The 13289-nt window shown below is 39.1% G+C and overlaps 1 pseudogene; it reads left to right on the top strand.

Moving 5' to 3' along the window:
* Positions 1–2941: 2941 nt before the first annotated feature.
* Positions 2942–13289, top strand: part of LOC124087608 (RNA cytosine C(5)-methyltransferase NSUN2-like) — a 102542-nt pseudogene continuing 92194 nt past the window's right edge.

Genomic DNA, 13289 nt, shown 5'->3' with positions numbered 1-13289 from the left:
ATCCAAACCATTTTTTTTCTAATTGGAGCCCTTTGGGGAATTAAGGAAACTTTTTTTTACCAAGAGTGATTTGCTTTAGACAAAGATCCATTTGAGCATAAACCTAAGTAATCTCCCCAAGCTTCCTAGAGAGATAAGAAAGTCAACTGAAAATTCTATTTCTCTGTTAAAAAAAATGAAAGAAAGAAAACATTGCTAATTCATAAATACAGGATGAGTCCAGGAGGAAGTTGGAAGATGTCAAAGTAAGAATTACATGGGGAAAAAATTTAACAGGTGAGAAGACTATTCAGTCTATTGCCACGGTGGGGAGTCACAAATATTTATGACAAATATTTATGTCACAAATATTTGTGACTTCATATGTCTTCATGAAGTCACAAATATTTCTCATTGGAGGTATTTTTAAGTGCTGGAGTGAGGGAAGTATTGGCTATCTGTGTCTACTAATTGACTTACATAAAGGAAAAGGAAACCTGTCTCTTCATGAAAGGGGGTAGCTTGGGACATTAGGTTCCTTCTAGTTTTAACAGGGATTGGATAGCAGAGGCTACATCTTTCAGGGTTGACATGCCAAAGACACGGTTCCAGGGCCACTGAGAAAGATATTCCCTCGGTCTTCAAATTGTCTGGTCTTCCAAGGGGATTTATTTCAAATGGGACAAAGAACGAATTTGCAATTATAAGTTTTGTAAAGTAAATTGCTTTAAGAAAAGGAGGTCAGAGGCCTGAAGTCAGGAAGAAACTTTTCCCTATCTCAATTTCAGGCAAACAGAGGGAATATTAAGACTATTTTGGCCAGAGCTTTTCTTTGGTTAAGCGTTTTTAGAGGAGCCCAAGAGTCAGAACTGGGTGCTTGGTTTGACAAGCAGGCCAATTAAATCTGATTGCAGCAAGCAGCACTCGGCATGATGGGCCCGTGCTGAGCTGCCTTGAGATGCACACTAGGATGCCCACTATCCAGACAGGTCTATGTAAGTCAAAGTCCAACCAGGATAACAGGAAGCATCACGTATTCGAAACAGAATGAATTGTGGTACCTTTTTAAAAACCTTAGCAATGAAAATAATATTTACTCATTGCAGAAATATCTGAAAATAGAGGCATGGTAATCACTACTGATAGATTTTTTAGTAACCTTATAAGCATGAATAATCTGATTTTTTTCAGGTATCATCAGTCTAGAGATAATAATTGAAGATGTACTGACTTTGTCTTCCTGATTACAATGGGACATTTAGCATGCCCTCTTCCTTTCCCCTGTATATTCCAGAGATTTCTGGGATCCTTTTTGGGGAGAGGATGTTGCAGGTGTCAAATATGAGATCAGAAACCAATTCTCACATATATTTGCACTGCTGGCCTCTACCTGCTTTTCAGCCTAGGGAAAGGCTAGCCTGGGCTCATGGATGGCACTCTACCTTGTTGGGCTAACACTGAAATCTGCTTCTCGTGCAGCTCAATTCTAGTAGGTAAGGGACAAAGCACATTACAATCAAACAGTCATGTTTGTGGGGTCTTTGGCTGATCTGAGTATGTTGACCCTGAAATCCATTGCATGTACTTCCAGTGGACCCCTAGGGCATATTTCCTAGAAACTAGGAGGTGGAAGAAAAATGCATCCAGGGAAATACTCTACCTTTCTCTCTGCTATGGCTCCCCCATGGCTCCACCTCCATAGTCGGACAAACCAACCTTGGCCCCTGTTGTTACCACTGTCCACCCATCTCCTGCAGGTGAAAGGGGCTTATCCACCACCCTAACTTCATCCCCTGTTTTCACCCAGCTGTTCTATCACTTGGGAGTTAAATTCTCTCTATTTAAAACATTTAGAGTGATTTTGCTGAATTGAACTGTGATTGGTATAGTCTTTCTCTGGATAACCAAAATAGAACCTAATATAATCTTTATTCTTCAGGCTCTTATTTTCTCTGGGGACTCCCAAAGGAGGATTTTGGTATGGTTTCAGACTCCCTCAACTGATGAAAAAGAAATGGAAGTAATGTCATGTTCGCTGAAGTTACATTTCCCTCTAGCAGCTATGTTGGCAGTGCAGACTTGCAGAAGGAAAAGGCTGAGTTCATTTGCAAGCCCTAGAAGCTCCCTTCTGCTTGTGAGGTAGAGAAAAGGAGAATTGGTGGGTTACAGTCAGACCTTTTAAGAAGCTCTGAAGTAGCATCCTGTTGCTTAAAGGAAAAGAACATTCTCATTTCTCAGGGTGTAAAACCATTCTTCTTTCAATATATTACAAATATCTAGGACAATTAGGACATGCTTAAGTGAGTAAACAGTTGTATTTGTGGACATACTATTTTTAGTTACTTCTCTTTCTAAGCAATTATGCAAGGCAATATAGTGTTCACCTTTCCCCCATAATGAATGCTGTAAATGGCATTCAGTTAAAAAAATTATATTTTAGTTACTGGAAACTGGAAACTGTAAGTCATTGTTGATGCAAAAGGTTCTCATAATTTGTGGATAACTAAGGAAAAATGGTCCTCAAAGACATTTATATAAAGCGTTTGGCATTTAGGGCTTGGATGGGAATAACCACTGATGATCACTTGGCTCTCATTTTCTTATGCTATCATACAGCCTTCTGGTCCACTCTTCAGGGTCATCCCCTTTCTATCCCTCATTTTGTAATATACCTTTCTCCTTTTAGTCATCAGAAAATCCCTTTATAGCCCTTAAATATGAAATAGGTTAATGAAAATCAATTATAGTAGCTTACATTTAGACAAAAAAACTTTGCTGGAAATATAAGATTATGGCTGTTTTTTGGTAATGCATTCTAAGGTTAATGGGTTTCTATACTTATGCTTAAGTGCTGGAATGCCTAATAATCCCTCATTGTAAGAGTCAGGAGTCTTAAAACTGAAAGTCTACTGTGGCATTTGTGATGGTGGCTCGCTAGTGTCTGAGCACAACATGCGTAGCCATGTGGGTCATGGGGTGGTGAGCTCTGGACAGGTGGCTCCCATTGGTAGCAGCAACTTGAACATTCAGAGGTCTGCACTGAGGGCTTTGTAAAGTGTAGCCAGGTGGGCTGGTAAGGTGGAGACCCCAAGATCATTCAGAAAAACAGGCTATTCAAGCACTACTCTCAGGAACTCTAGATCATGTCTGAGGGCCAGTTGGACCAGTTCATGAAAGCACTCTGGGACACCCTCCCAGCCCCTTTGAGAATTACTGGCTACTAAGGCCATGGAAAAGAGATTCTTCGTTGCTTGAAGAACTAGAATTTCAAGGAATCAGAGGACCTAGACGTGAACAGTTAGAAAGTTGAAATTCCCCAGCCATTGAGTTGGTATCCTGAATAACTTGCCTGGCCCAGAAATTTAAGTCTTGAGAAAGTCTCTATAGTTGGAAACATTTGTCAGTCCCTGGTTAGTGAAATCAAATCTGGAAACCTCAGTCTTCAGGAAACTGTCAGCATGATCTGCTGCTCCTGCCTAAGTTCAGCCACTTCATAAGATCTTAGAGATATATGTGGAGACCTGGATAGAAGACCACACAGTTGATTGAAAGGCTGTATGCAGACATGCACCTCCCCTTTCCAGAGGGATTTGTGATTGCTAATGACATGGACAAGAAGCATTGCTCTTTGCTCTTTCTTTCTTTCTTTCTTTTTTTTAAATATTTTTTTTTAGTTACACATGGACACAATATCTTCATTTTGTTTATTTTTTATGTGGTTCTGAGGATCAAATCCAGTGCCTCACATTTGAGCTGAGCCACAACACCAGTCTGCTCTTTGCTGTTTCATTAAACCAAAGGGTTAAGCTGTCCCTCCATCATGGTGGTAAGCCATGAGACATCCAGCATACCTCACTCACCATACACATGGGTGGAAGAAAAGAGGTTCTCTTCTATGACCAAATTCTATGTGATATCTCTTGCAGCAGAGACAGCACTATGAAAAAAAATATTGATGTTTGGAAGAAGTGGACCACCTTAAATTGGTGGCTTACAGCTACCAATCACCACTTAAGGAGCTGAGCAGTTAGTAGAGGGTATGGGGTGATTATTGTACATGTTCTCTAAACTGCGTGGAGGATGAAACAGTCATAGCATCTCCTGGAGAAAAGTAAAGAGTGCTCCTGAGCTTGCTGATGTATCTGCTAAATCACCAGGACTGAAGCAAGTGCCAAGAGTTACACAGTGGATGGTCAGGACTAGGGATGGGCAGTGGTTTACAGACTGGGCATGTGTTCCCCACCACAGGCATACCCAAATTCGACCTATCATGTTCCTTCCAAAGGACCTGGGAAAGTTACAGGCCATGCACCTAGAGTCATGTGTTAGAATATTAAATCATCAAAATACTGAAGGGTACTTTTTGGCTGTATTATTAAAAAAAAATCTTTAATGCTGTGGAGAGAATGTCAACATGATCTCCTGGTCCAGGGTAAATCTGCAGACCAGTGAAACCACAGATTAAACCCTGAAACTTCCACAGGGTTGGACACTGGTAGATAGACATCTTAGAGCCTGAAAGTCAGTTGGTCACTGGAATTGGTGGTACAGAAATAACTCGAACACTTAGAATTTAGAGTAATGAAAATTAAAAAAGGTGTTATGTGTGGTCCTCCTCTATCAACGAAAATGAAGTTATTTAGATTTAAAGATTGGTTTGCCTCCCTTCCTGAAGATGACCCTTTATTCCCACCTATTGAGAGATTTCATGCTTTGGATCCTTCATTCCCAAGGATGAATTTGTTAACTTAAACTATGGAAGGGAAGAAAAGTCAACTCTATATGGTTACTAAGAAGCCAAGGAGAGTGCTGCTGAATAACAGTGAAAAGAGGAAGAAGAAGGTTATTAACACACGGACACAAAAACCTGCTGTCAAAATAACAATGGTGAAGAATTCGATCATCTTCCAGTTGACACAGGAGAGATTGTATCCATTATATCCATTTCGTAATTCAAGAATTATTACTGTAATAATGGAATAATAATAATGTAATAATGAAGACATGGTTGACCCTGGAAAATCCATTTTTTTCTTTTTTTAGAAAATTCAAATAACAAAAAGTACAGTCTAACTGAGACCTGGCAAAAGGAAGCGTCATTCTTAAGTATAACCTGGATTCTGCAAATCCAGGTATGCTGCGGAGCCCCACTGTGTTGTACAGATGGCAGGGGAAAGGCCTGGATTCAAGAATGAACAGCTTCATTATCTGTGGATGATGGTGCTGGAGAGAAGAAAGAAGAGATCATTCTGACCAGTGACAGCACAGCCAGCTCTGGACTGCCAGAGGACCAGGGGGGTAAGGAGCTGAAGGGCAGAGGAAGCTGGCCTTCTAGAAGCCAGTCCAGGCTGTGACCCCACCACACCCAGTCCACTCTGGGGAGGATACCCGACACACCACTGGCCTGCTCTCTGATAGTCCTTTGAAAGAGACCAAATCCAGAACTTCTGAACTATGAAGTATGTGTTTTTAAAAACTGAAACCTGGTGAGCTGATGGAGCAGCCTGGGAGGATGGGTATGAAGAGCTTATGAAAAAGTAATTTTTAGCCCTTAGAAGTTGCTCATTGCACAGTGTTCTGTGGCAGAGTTGGGTCGAGCATGTCTATGGCTGTACCAGGCTTTCACCTTCAAGTGAAAGAAAGAAAACTGCTGCTCCTGAAGGTTCAGGACACTTTGTTAGCCCACATTGGTCTTAAAGTCCAGTCTCTCAAATTATTTATGGGAAGGATTTACAGCTCCTTACGAAATCTTGGGAACTGTCATCTGCTTTCAAAACAGTGTCGAGTTGCTGTCAGCAGTGGGATGGTAATGTGTGTGGGGTTTTTGTATCAGGGCCTCAGATGACTTCTGTGTTTTTGTACTGAGGACGAATAACTTTTCAGAGTAAGTGCTGTGTTGTGAGTTGGAATACCAATTATGGGGCTTTGTGTGCTTTTATTCAGTTTTTATTTCCAAGTAGGGTTGGGAATCTATTTCAAATGGTTTGAGTATCTTTGGAATGTTTAAATAAAGAGCTATTAGTGACAATGCAAAAAAAAAAAGGTGAACCAAACCAAAACAAAAATATCCAGCAACAACAAAAACTGAACATTGGTAACCATTCTGCAGGGCTTCCTGAGGTTGTTGGATACATAAAGAGACTTGTGGGTAGAATTTCTCTTTATTGATTAGTGTCTTCAGGGCATGTACCACATTTTTCCCTTTACTTTGTGTCTTGTTCCTTAGAAATGAGTATACTGTATGTTCAGTACAATTTTAATAAATGTGTGGTACCTTTGCTAGTTTCTTGATGTGGGTATAGAAGTATGCTAAAAGACAAGAGATGACATCTCTGATATCAGAATCATGTTTAGATATTGCTTTCCTGGACAGGTCATCAGGCTAGCACAACCTAAAGGCAACTTCTAGACTCAGAGTTTCCCAACTCTGTAATTTGGAGAAGATATAACCTGTTTGAGTTTTAGTGCTTTTGTTTATAAAATAGCAGGATGGAACAGTCAATGTTTCACTAGCTTTAATAACAAATTCAGTAATTACATACGAAAAATATCTTGTAAATTATAGAGTATAAAACACATATAATGAAGTTTTGTTAATTTGCAGAGAGAGAGAGACATGTGAGATAAAAGATTGGAAAAATGTCTTGGGCAATATGTACAAAATGTTTACAAATTCTTCAGACTCATATCCTTGTATTTCAGGATAGTCTGTGCCATCTTGGTTTTTTGTTTTGTTTTGTGGGGGGATACAGGGATTAGACTCAGGGACACTCAACCACTGAGTCAAATCCCTGGAACTATTTTGTATTTTATTTAGAGACAGTATTTTATTTAGAGTTGCTTAGTGCCTTGCTTTTGATGAGGCTGGCTTTGAACTCAAGATCCTCCAGTCTCAGTCTTCTGAGTCTTTGGGATTAGAGGTATGCACCACTGCACCAAGCTGCATCTCGTTTTGACTTAATGAATTCATTGCTGGTGTGCATCCACTTCTACCATGACTTGTGCCACTCATGACAACTAACATATAATTATGACTAAGGTCCAGGAAAGGAAGAAATTATAAATTTCTCTTCTCATGGAAAATGTCTTTTTCAATATCCATCTACTTGAAGTCCATCGAGCTGATTATCATTCTCCTGAGTCCTAAAAGTGAATACACCATAAAGATGAAAAATGTCCATGAAAGAAAAATTTTTTAAGATCATGAAGAAAGGAAATATGTTATAAACTATATTAAGAAAAAAAAATAATGTCCATCTTGTTAGGTAATAGTTTTTAATGCTGGTGTATGTTAGTTTTTTTTTTCTTTCAAAGTTAAATTGACAAGCTTTGAACTCAAGGCTCAGTCACCTGAGAAAGCAGTTCAAATGTTCATGATGCAGAATACAGAGAGAACCTTGGAATTATGAGTATTGTTAATGTGAGAGGACTCTTCATGTCTTACAGATGGATAAATATCAGTAGCAGTAGTAATAGTAGCACAATTATTAGTAGATGTATTATCTATTACTAAGAATAATAATTACATATTTATTGTATCTTTGGTATACAAGTCATTGCTTTTATATAAATATATATATATGTATATAAATACATTGCTTTTATATATAAATACAGATTACATAAGGAAACTTTTAAACTGCTGGCAGTTTACTCTATACCTGGACCAATACATTGGATAAATTGTTGAGTAAGCAATTCATGTGAAGACTGAATTTCTCCTATAACAAACTCATCTGGCCAAGTTTATGAGGATATTAAAGTAGAGCCTCATATAAGTCACACTTTCTGAATTTTAATTTTGACTGAGAAATGAAAGTAATAACAACTGACCTGCATATTAGTTCACCATGTACCGAGACATCAGTGGGATCTGATCATAATCACTGCTCTGAGGATTAAATGAGATTCTATTTCAAATCTGCTAGCCCTGTGGAATCACATAGTAGCTGTGTGGTACATGCTTGTTTTGTTTCTTGCCATGAAACTCACTCAGATGACTGCTCTTCCTCCTAAAAATAACCCTCAACAGTCTTGAGTTTCAATTATATATGACCACTTCATTGTGGTAATAAATGAGAATATAGACAGCTATGTTCTGCATAATAATCCAGCTAGAATCCCAACTCTGAATGCTAGACCAGCACCTATCAAGGACATTGTTACCCTGCTGGGGAACACATGCAATTAGAAAATTCTAGAAAAACTTTTACTCCTTATTGCTTCAATCTCAAATCTTCATCTGAGTCTTACCTTGCTGATTGAGCTTAACTTTGAGAGGCAAATCTCCAAGGCCTTTATTTGGGATAAGGTCCCTACTGGCATGTCTGTGTTCCCTGTATTCTGGAGTACTACTTTGTTCTTTTGACCTATGGCGGGTAGGTGTAGGTAGATGCATCTGCCACTAGAGACTCCCTTAAACTACCCTATCTTATCAGCCTCATGGGAGAGTAGAGAAAGTGTACAAATCAAATACTTCTTAAAAAAAGAAAAGAGAGAATGGTAGTTACATTTTGTTCTGTTTAGAATACCTTTATTTCTCCTTCATATACAACAAAACACAGTGTTCCATTCTTTTTCATGGCAGCCCTGTTTTGTAAACTTGATACTATACTACATTTTATTTGTATCTTATAATAGAGTCTCTTCTTTTGGGGGGGGGGGGGTCAAAGTATGTGTATGTTAGTGGAGAAAGGAAGAGTGAAGTATTTTATTGCAGAAATCGACAGAATTACCCAAAAAAGTAGGTATTATTATTATTATTATGGGTATTCTTATGGAGAATAAGAACTTTTTTATTTAGAAATGGATCCCTAAATATGCCAAAAATGATTGAAATGTGAACAAAAGTGAACTGAAATTTTGTTTTAGTTTAGACATAGCCTGTGCAGATTTTGTGGTTACCAATGTCCCAGGAAATGAGTGGGTAAATACCTAAATAAGTACCTAAATAATTATGCCTGCAAAACTGGGAGCTCTTCTGGGGTCCAAGCTGTGGGCATGTGAGTAAATGAAATGCTCCATGCCTGGAAGCATGTGCACATATTGTGTATGGCAGGAGGGAAGGGGATGGTGGGAGGAAGCTCATTTATAGGCCAAGCTGTGTGGGCAGAGCCATTTTGAGGAAACTCCCATAACATTCACCAGCTGCAGAACTCTGTGTATTTGTGAGGGGCCAAATTTACACTCTGTTAAAATAAGCTTAATGGGATCCACCAGAGCTAGTTTTCAAATGAAGCCCACTCCCACATCAGCCATCCGAACCAACCAAATGCAAAAGGGAGGAAAAAGGTTTCTGAAGGTAATACCCAGGTTAAACTCATGCCCAGGAATCATGTGGCCAGTGCATTGAACAAGGAAGATTCAAAAGATCAGAAAAATGCATTTTTTTTTCTCATTCACTCTTTAAAAGTTACTTGATGGGAGTGGTCCTTGCTCCAGTTATGGATGGAAACAGTCAAAACTTACGGAAAAAAAAAAACTCTAGAATTTTTCTAGACATTCTTAGGTAGTAGAATTTCATGGTCATATTAAACCACAGTCGTGATTGCATTTTAGCAACTGAAAATGATCTGTTCTAAACAATAATCAAATACAGAACTTGATTGAATGTTAGATATCTTCCCTCCCCGTCACTCAGACTGAGGTGAAGTGTACAGTCTTTCTCTTTCTAACTATATCTTCTTTTGCATTTATAGCTACAGATTCTGATCCTACCACTAGCTGGGGTAGATGAGAAGGGAGGGAAGGATGGAGAACATTCACCTGACTGCCAGAGTCCAAGGTTAGCCTTGAGCTCCCTGACCCTGTAGGCTGTGTAAATTTGACTCTTCACATTGGTACTCTGCTGGATTCTTAGGAGACTCCCTCTCTGAGGCTCCCTGACACTCATTCTCTTGATTATTTAGTGGGATCTCTCCTGCTGGCTATTCCTTGGCTCTGTTCAACTTCTGCCTTCTCATAGGTCAGTACCTATTCCTATTGCTATAAACTTTCTTTCCCTGCCAGGTCACTTTCTTGGGTAATTCTGTTGATTTCTGTCTCCTGGGTATTGTCATACTCCCAGTATGCAAAAAACTGAGTGTTAAATTCACCACAATATAGCAAGGTGAAGATAGAAATAGGTAAAACCAAGGATAGGACAAAAAAGGGCAGTAGCAAAGCAAAGAGGTGAGATAATACAGAAAGATGGTGGAGAGTACCAGGGCTTTTCCCCTCTAAGTTTGTTCCCTTCATAAGTGGTGTGAGCTCCTTTCATTATGATCTGCTGTTGTTCTTGACATGTGGCTTGGTTGTTGTGAGTAAAGGAAGATGGAGGTAGGAAGAGCCTTTCTGAAGCTCAAAAGGGTCCAGACCTGTTTCTTTCTTCCTTTTCCCTGAGTCACGGGGACAAAGGAGCCCAATGTGGGACAGAGGTCAAAAAAGGAAGGAAGGTTCCCAAGTGGCCTAGTAGCACAGAACCCTGTAAAAGAAAGCACAGAGCACAGGACAGACTAGGAGGAAAAACAAATTGGATATAAAATTATAAACACATTCTCCTGAAACCCAGAAGAAGGAGAGGCAGAAGACAGGGAAATAACTAGAAGAGTTAAATCACCAAGATCCTCATCTCTGAATTCTCTGGAGTGGAATAGCCTGTCCTTCCTCCTGGTGACTTCTCCTAGCTAATCAGTTGTCTTCCCTGTTTTCTCTTGGTCACTATCTGAATTTGGGATGGTGGCCACTGGGGTATACCTCTTGGGTGGAGGCTTTAAATGAGATCTAGTTTTCTGAAAAATTATCTGGAGAATGAAAGGGGGAATACTAAGTGGGCAGATGGGAAAAGAAGGCACTAAAAGAAAAATACAAGTTTCTCAATAGCAAGATTCTTTTTAATACCATTTCAACCTTATATTCTCTTATGGCATTCCTTGTCTGATCCCTATTAGGCACATCTCATCAATGAATGGGGAGGCCGGATTAATTGTCAGATGCAACCCTTAGTCTAGCTGCCATGATTTCCTTAGCCTTCAGTCCTAGTCGTCTGCTGTCCAATTTCAAGGACACATTTAAAGCCTTCCCAGGATTAAGTTCAAATCCCTCACAATGCATGGAGTTAGTAAGTTCCATAGCCCCTTCCTAATTGGGAAGTTGTAAATTTCGGATCACCTCTCTCCCCCAAAGAAATCTTCCCAAATCTATTCTCTCCTTTTATAACCTCTTTCTGGGTCAGCTGTCTGGCTGGTCCTCACTCAAGGAAAGTGCTGTTCATTTCTTTCATGCCTAGAGCTGAATTACATTATCATTACATTGCTGCCTTAAGATTTCCCAGTTCCTGACTTTGCCTTGGCCATGAAAAACTACCTTAGTACAGGTGGGTGGCAGTCTATCTAACCCCAGTAAAACACACAGCACAGCAAAACTTTCTCAGACTCTAATACTTTCTATCCAGTGGATATGATTTATGTCTTCTTATTTCGGTGGCATGTAGCAAAGTAAATCAATCGTCCTCCCTTCCCAAGATAGATGCCACTACTAATAAGGTGGCCTCGGATCTATTTCTAAACACCAAAGAGTCTTGACTTCATTGCTTTTTCTAGTTTCTCCCACAGAGAAATCAGCTCATTATCCATCATAACGGGGGCAGCACTGAAGGCCCCAGAGAGTCCTCAGAACATCCACCTTCCTGCCAGCACTAAATTTACTCTAGAAGGACTTTTTTCTTTTAGCAATTTAGCAATCGCATGAGTGTTCAGGGGTTTCTTTGTTGATATATATATATATATATATATATATATATATATATATATATATATATATTTTTTTTTTTTTTTTGGAAAAATCATACCCGAGGCCCTCTAGCCATCTGAAGTATTTATTAGTATCTTGCAAAGTTAGAGTGTCTAAGTTTTCCTTAATTAGATTGGTATCAGACTTTTCAAGCTACGCTCTATAGTGTGCTAAAGGAAGGGAAAATGCCCAAAGGAAAGAGGACATTGGTATTTGATGGGCACCTGCCCCTCTACTGAGACCTCTTAGGTGTGTTCCTTTAAGGCATACCTGTGTTTTATCATAGAATGTGAAAACCCAACTCTTATTGTCCACGTAGGCATGTTTGGCCAAAGTTTCATATCTGCCTTCTAATATTTTATCACTTCCTATGCAATTATCCTCTACTGAAGTTTAAAATTTCTCCTTTGAGGTGTTTCATGCAACAGAGGAAATATTCACTTAAAATTATCCATCAGCGGCTTCTTCCTCTTCCTGGCAATGTCAGAGTGACTTAACATCTCACATCTCTGAGCCTCAAATTCCTCATCTGTGAAATTGGGATAATTTTGACTGCATCACAGAATTGGGAGTGTTCAATCACAAAACAATATGCTAAGTCCATGAAAGGGTGCTCAGTAAATATTTATCCAGTGTATGATAGATACAACTAGAGGCCATGTTGAAAAACATCTGCAAGGCAGCCTGTGGTGGATGGATTGCCCATCACTGCCATAGTTCATGCTTCTTAAAGAGATGCTCAGGGAAGTGCCATAGCCCAGGTCAAACACAGAAACTGGGGTGGGTGAAACTGTAACCTTCTTTTCTCTTCTGTTCTTTCCACCATATATTACTGCCATTTGTTAAACATCACAGTTTTTTAAATATTATTGCTTTTCACTCTATGGGAGATATTCTAAACTATTTAATACATATAAAACCTGCTGTGATACATTGGAGAAAAGATAATGTCTTCAGTAAAAGGTGCTGGGAAAACTGGAAATCCAGACATAGTAGAATGAAATTGAACCTGTCTTTCACCCTGCACAAAACTCAACTCAAAGTGGCTCAAGGACCTAGGCATTAGACCAGAAGAAAAATAAGGCCAACTCTCCACCATGTTAGCTTAGAAACTGACTTCTTCAATAAGGCTCCTAAATTAGCTCAAGAAATAAAGTCAAAAATCAATAAATGGGATGGTATCAAATTAAAAAAGCTTCTTCATAGCAAAGGAAACAATCAGGAATGTGAACAGAGAGCCTACATAATGGTAGAAAATCTTTGCCACCTGCTCCTCAGATAGAGAGCATTGATCTTCAGGATATATAAAGGAATCAAAAAACTTAACACCAAACCCAATCACTAAATGGGCAAGGGAACTGAGCAGGCACTTCATGGAAGAAGAAATATGAATGGTCAACAAACATATGAAAAAATTTTCAACATCTCTAGCAATTTGAGAAATAAAAATTGAAGTACACTGAGATTCGATCTCTAATCAGAATGGTAATTGTTGACAATAACATTAACAATAAATGTTAACAATAAATGTTAATGAGGAT

This window comes from Marmota monax, unplaced genomic scaffold (assembly GCF_021218885.2).
Source record: "Marmota monax isolate L192 unplaced genomic scaffold, Marmota_monax_Labrador192_F-V1.1 WCK01_AAM20220418_F8-fsc00021, whole genome shotgun sequence".
NCBI classification, from domain to species: domain Eukaryota; kingdom Metazoa; phylum Chordata; class Mammalia; order Rodentia; family Sciuridae; genus Marmota; species Marmota monax.
Note: the sequence above shows the minus strand (reverse complement) of the source record. Positions and strands in the feature narration are given on the sequence as shown.